Below are 7,263 nucleotides of genomic sequence, written 5' to 3'. Positions count from 1 at the left end.
TGGTGTATATTCATACTTACATATATACACAGATTCTCACATGTATGCACAAAACCATACTTAGAATTGGGAGATGATTTGCAGGTGGTTTTTCAGAAAAGGATAAATATTCTGGGGCATTCAGTTTGTGAGGTTATCGCTGTTCTTCACAGCACCCTCAACAGCGACTTAGAGCCAAATCTATTTAAAAACAGTAAAGGCAGAGAAGTGAAGTTGCCTTTGGTTGTGCTTTTTTTTCTCTTTCCCGTTGTAGCTTCCTCTTTCTCTTCACCAGCTCAGCACTGCTGGCAGCTTTTTATAAACCACGATTCCTACTGCTGTCAGCTTGTTTGGAAACTACATGGTGAGCTCAGTCCAGCGGCTACTGCTGTGGGTTTGTGTTTAATTGCAGACCGGATTTGCTTGAAATTCTGTACCCACCACCATCATTTTTATTCCAAAACACTCAAAAAGCTCTGCATATTCAAAAATATTCAGTACCAAGCAGAATTTTGCACTAAATGTATGCAGTTGTGTAGCATAAACTAAAAGCGGAAATGCATTCTCATAAATAAGTAGTAAAGAACTTCTGCACAATGCATATGGGAGTGATGGCCTCTGGAAGGTTAAACCATGGCAGGGCGGTCAGTAATGCTGGGTTATTCTAGGCTGACAGTAATCTGCACTGAGCATGCAAAGTGATATCATGACCAGAACAATAACTGTGAAGCAAAAAGCAATATTGAGATGATCTTCATTTCTAGCGGAATCTTCTACAATACCTCATACATCTTTAACACCAGAGACAGGGTGGATGGGTGAGTAGAGTGCTGTCCAGAAAGATTATCAGTGTATGAATGATTAGGAATAAAACAGTGAAAAGCTTCATCTAGCCATAGCATCAAGGAGCGACTGCTGGGAAACTAGGCAGAAGCAACAATGGGGAGGAGCAGTAGCGGGACTGAGGAAACACTGTGGGTTGGGATAGTGAGATAAACAGCACCAGCACTCCTGAAGTCTTTGTCCTCTGCCTGCTGCTCCAAAGGCAAAATTTGCCATTGGTTTGGAGGAGAAACTAACTTGGGACAGACATGTTATATTTCTTCTCACCACAACAGAAATCCTACAGCCAATTAGGGAGTGGGAGATGATGGCAAGATCTTGGCTGGAGGCAAACAGTACTCAGAAGAAAAGCTATACAAAGAAAATAAACTCACAGGTTCCTCTAGGTCACAGAGTTCAAAAACTTTTTTTATTTGCAGATCTCTAAAATGCTTCCATTTGGGTGCAAATATACACGCAATTTATATGGTCAGTTAAGCCCACCGATAACAAGGTTACTTTTTGTTATTTTTCTCAGATCCCTCAGAAATACTCCATGGACTTGCGGAGACCTACAAATCATGAGTTGAAAAGCCACTAAATCATGATGGGAAAATATAGGTCTAAACATAGTATTTGCACTAGTTAAACTAAATTGAATTTCTGTATTGCTGAATTAAATGAGAACAACAACATTGGTAATAGCATGCTGCAGCTGTAAACTCTGTTAAATTTAGTCACTGTTTAAAATACACAATCCAGTACTTGAATTAAATTTTAAATAAATGGTTAAGGCTTTGTATGTAGGTGAGGTCTGTGACTGAAGAGACAAAAAACATGAGTAAATCCGGGGGTATAGGAGTGGGAATAAGGTGACTGCAGAAGAGTTGAAGCTCCATTTATCAGCAAGAACACATTTTATCAGCAGCTTTACCTATATTTGCCCATGCTGTACGTAACTGCATGTAGTGTTCCTACTAGAACTGTAACTATCTCAGCCCGTTGTGTTACTAGTCACAATGGGTCACAATGGTTACTAACAAGACCCCCCTCAACAGACAAAGCCATTGGAAAAGTCTGTCCCCTTCTCAGCTGGCAGGAATCCTGCAATCTGGGGTGAGAGTCAGCTGAGTTATAAATACTCAGTCGTGGCTCTGTTTTGGTGTCTACTCCTCTGTCTCCTACCATCTCCTACTCAGAAAAGAATCATTTCCCTTTTCTTAATGACCACTGAAATCATTTAGGGAATTTCCAGCACACGGTGTACAGATTCTGATTCACTTTAACCCCACAAAATGTTTAACTCCTTCTGGGAATTATTGTGAATTGATCCAGTCCTACAAACTAAGACACCCCAAGTTCCTCTTTCCCTTTTTCCCTTTTAGCCATATACAAGCACTGAGCATCCAAAGCATTCTGCTCCTCTGCACCCTGCTGTCACTGCAGTGAAATCTTCTTAGGCACTGGACCTTAGGTTCTCCACACTGTTAACTGGGTCAGATTTGTGGAGGTCTCTTCTCCTAAAATGGGGAGATAATTGCATTTTTCTCATTCTCTGAGACACAGGCATACCTCTTAGCTTATTCTTCTGTAACTTTCTTTAAAATGTTTCATTGCTACCACTCATATAACATGGCCAAAACAAAACCTCTGTTTTCCTTCCCTTCTACCTCCTTCTTTTAGCAAAGCTATTCTTCTTACTCTTGCTGTCACACGGGTGTTGTCTCTGACATTATGCCAATCTACACAAGCAGGCTTTACCAACGATATGCAGCTTCCCCTTGCAGGACACCTGTAAGATCAATTTTTTCCACTTTCCCTTCATTGCCTATAGTCTCACCCACCAATGGCACAAACTATGGCAGTCTCTTTCTCTCTGGCCTTCCTGGCTTCAGACTCTCTTTTCCCTTCCTCCTCTTTCTCCAGTGTAAGGGGGGATCAAAATACTGTTCAAATACTCTCTTCTGTATTTCTGCACTATATTCCTCTCAATTACCACATCAAAAACAAATTTTGAAGTCCTTTTAAAACCCTTCACACAACTGGTCCTCCCTAGTCTTTGTTTGTTTAATGTATAATATAATACAATAATGCAATTGTTTAATATTTGGTGTAATACTTCTGGCTCAGGAAGAAGAAGTACAGTCAAATACTGGACTGTAGGTACAGCAAATTGCTTGTATTAAAAAAAAAGATTGCAAAATTAGAAGACCAATAACCACAACTGTGAGAACAGGAGGGAGGAAATAAATTATCAACCCATATATTGTTAGCAGAACAACTTTACAAGAAATACAGTACCAAAATACAGAGCAAAACAACTGCAACCAGACAAAAACTTATCAAATCCTTCAATGGGCCTGCAGTCTCTACATAACTGATGTAGCATTTGTCAAAGCAGTAAGCAAACTGCTTCTACAAAACTGAACAGCTTAAGATGGAGCTACTTATCTCTAGACTGTTAATTTTTTTTCTACCAGAAGATTAGTGAGAGATGTCAGGTTTTTAACAAACCCTGCAGATTTCAAGACACCTGAAAAAACCCACAGGCAAGAAAGCAAATATGAAGACTAAAGAATCTAACTGCATGTGACTTATACAGTAAAGATGGTCTAAGGTTACAAAAGAATGAATTGTAATTAATTCAAACACAATTTTTCTTATCAGTAACTTCTTATGTAAGAAAAACGTTTCTATAGATAATATACTGCAGAGTGTGTCATACACACCTGTCCTAGTCATACACATAAAGCTGTGACATGAGGCTTGCATCCACGCTTCGCCTCTTATACAGCCAAATGTCTGCTGTGAGGATGTATGTCCCCTCCTTCAGTTCCTCTGTTTATGCAAAATTCCAGACACAAAGTCCTTGTGAAAGTGGTGGCAGAGAACAGGAAGCACAGTTGTAAACCCACCGGCTACCTAAAGAAATGTTTATTTGTGAATAGTGTTTTTCCCTTTAGAATTCCGAGAGATTACTGAGAAATACAATCCTAATACAAAGCAGGTCTGGAAAGTATTATTTATATTAGGAGAGCAAGACTTCTTCCTAGATACAGCTGCACTCTCAAGAAAGAACTGCTGCCTAAATATCCAAATCAAACTCCATGCCGCAGAGGTTATTCTGGCACAGCTTGGGGGAGGTCACTACAGACCCAGGGAAAGATTCCTCTCTAATGGTGGGTGTAGATCAGCAATTTAGTTCAGATCTTAAGTGCACTTCTAAAATTAATCTCCTGATCCTACTCACTTTAATTTGCACCACATAGCAGTATTAGAGCACATAAACTGGGTTCTTTTCAGATGAAACTGAAGATGTGGCTCGGGACTCCAGCTGCAAATGGGAATTCAATCCATGGCTTCAGACTAGAGCCAGTCTGAAGTGACACCCTCCAAAGGAAATACAGGGTGGTTGTTGAGCCTTCAGCAACAACAATTTTCTTCTCTACAGATATGCTCTTATTGAGCCATATCTCAGATACACCTCATCCTTATAGTTTAATTTTGACTATTAAAGTATCTGATTGTGGGTCAGGAGACCTCAGTTGGACTGTAGGTTCAAGGCACAGCTCTCTGAAGGGATGTTAGACAATAATGCTTGCATCTTACTGGTGCTACTGACTGTACGTAGTATGTAGACTGGATGTAGGCTTCAAGAGTAGATGATATTAGAGCATTCTTCCATGTTAATTGCTTGAAATGATACAAAAGTTTTGAGAGATTGGAAGACTATAAATGAGCAGGATTGTGTAAATTGAAAATCTCTTGCCTGCAGAATGCAGAAGATCATTAAAAACTGACATAAAACCTTATCATACAATCATAGAATGGTTTGGGTTGGAAGGGACCTCAAAGATCATCTAGTTCCAACCCCCCTGCTGCGGGCAGGGACACCCTCCGCTAGACCACGTTGCCCAAAGCCCCATCCAACCTGGCCTTGGACACTTCCAGGGAGGGGCTATCCACAACTTCTCTGGGCAACCTGTTCCAGTGTCTCACCACCTTCACAGTAAAGAATTTCTTCCTAATGTCTAATAAAATGAGAAATGAAGTGCTTTTAATTTCTGTAAGTGATATCATAATGGTTCTTTAAAAATCCATGAGGCTTTCTGGATTAGTACTGACTCAAATTACTCGTCCTCCTCCCAATGAAATTGGTTATCTTCATTCTGACATGTATTTAGTGTAGTCTATGCTTGAAAATCTTTGCCAATATAGTGAAATTAGTTAAGACTGTGATATTTTAATGATATTTTAATGATATTTTAATGACATTTCAATGACATTTCCAACTGGAAAAAGTCCTTGTATAGATGCCATTACATAAAACTCAGGAATTCATGAAAGCTGGACTGTCAAAAGCACATTTTTGCCACTAGGAACTACGTCAACTCTAGGAGGGGATGCTCACATAATGAGGAAAAGTCTTTGTTCAAATGTAGCCATGGTAGTGAGGGTATCTGTGGTATGATGGTAATGGGATACTGTGGGTATCACAACAGAACACCAGCGGAAAGGAGAGCACATATTTCAGCAGGGTCTACATTCAGATTGTTAAGGATCCTAAAGTGAAGCCCCACATGAGAAAAAGTGGTAACAAATTCTTCTCAGCCAGTAACTTGCAGTAGCCATTTTTTGGCTCCTACTCTCGCATTATGGGAAAATGCAACAAAATTATTTCAACTCGTATCTTCAACTCAATAGCAGTATAAGTAATGAAGAGTTAAATGCAGAGGACTGTGCTCTAGAGCTCCAGACCCCATAGGTTCCACAATCAGAGAGACCCATAGGCACTCTTAAGAGGGCAGATCCTCCCTATGTCATCTGAATGGAAATTCAATGTTAAAGAATGGTATACAAGACCCACAATCCATATTACCTCTAGATAAAACAAGTTCAATGGAAAACATAGCTCTGGGAAGAGTATGGAACATACAAGGGAATCCCTTGCTTAGAGGTCTTGTCTTACTGTCACAAGAAAACTCAATAGCAGAATCTATGTAAACACCTGTTTCTGATTAAAAGACTTCAGGATGAGTGATGTTGTATGTGGTTTCAGTAGGGAGAAAAATTACCTTCCAAGCACCAAACAAGGTTTGAGGTAACGGGACCTCTCTGTGATGTGGCTGTGAGTTGAAACCCTTTTGCTTTGGTAGCTTGTGGTTAGAAATAGCTTGAAGAATTAGATGGGTAGACGTAGGGGAAGAACTGTTTCAAAAAACTGCACACAGTGAGGTGATGCTTAGAGGAAAAATCTCTCATATTAATAGGAATGTTAAATGTTTTCAGAAATAATCTTTCAGAAAGTCAATCTTTCAACTCAGCAGATTTTTCTGTAGTTCTCCAAATTCCCATCCTGGAGAAGAATCCCTACCCTACTTCAAAAGCCTTTTTGAAGGTCAGATTACACTCTGAATAGCAGTTCACATCATATGCCTCTGGAAATCAGTTCTCCACTATACAATTGTTTGGTAACTTCATCTGTTTTCTGCACGTTAAGTCACCTAATAAAGTACTGCAAGGATCTGGGCCAAAAGTATCATCTCTAGTAGACCTTCCTTCAGGAGTGAGAAGATTCTGTGATTACAAACGTGGGATAAAACACCAGTTATATGCAACAGTGAGAAAGTAACCTATGTTGAATTTTAGTGAGATTGTTACCAGTGATCTTCCTATACAAATATGATAGTGTACACAAGCATTTTATTTCACCTTTAGCATTTCCATTTATGGAGATACTCTCCTTCCTAGGAAGCTTATTCGACTTCTGGGCTTTCTGCTGGTCCTCAAGCTTTATGCCATGTTATTTGATTCTAATTCATCATACAGACAATCCATTTCATTATTTATATTGATAATCTTAGTGCGCTTATGATTGCTCATATATTAACCATGGTTGATAATGTTGGTAATCTAGCATTCCCTGAGTGCAGTAAGGCTGGTGCACAATATCTATCCTTATTAGGTAATTTCCTGTGCTAAGAGACAGTGCAGAAATATCCTTCAGCATGTGAAATACAGTTGCTTTCCACTTTAATAGAAGCCTCTCTGTGTAAAACACGGCACTTTTAAATCTTCCAGTAGATGCTTAAGCTATCTTTCAGAGTCCGATGAATCAGATAGCGTATCTTCTTTGTCCTGAATAGCCTTTTTAATAGACACACAATTTCCACAATTACTTTTATCACCTATTATCCAATTACCCACTTTAAGATTTGTGTATGCTATTGTTCACTCCCTTCTCCTCTGTTTGCACTGAATTTTTTCATTGGGACTGTACTTTGCTTCTCTCCTTTTCCCCCAGGTGGTTCTGATCTCTTCCAGGCTGGTATCCAAGGGGAGATTTGAGAACCGTCTCAGCGACAGAAGTGGACTGTTTAGCAGCTTGCTTATTTCTAGGTTAAAGTCAAGATTTCATGGTATGAATAAAATAAGAAGGAAATGCTTATGTATCAACTGATG

Source organism: Balearica regulorum, chromosome 5, assembly GCF_011004875.1.
Source record: "Balearica regulorum gibbericeps isolate bBalReg1 chromosome 5, bBalReg1.pri, whole genome shotgun sequence".
Classification (NCBI taxonomy): Eukaryota; Metazoa; Chordata; class Aves; order Gruiformes; family Gruidae; genus Balearica; species Balearica regulorum.
This window is presented reverse-complemented; position numbering follows the sequence as displayed.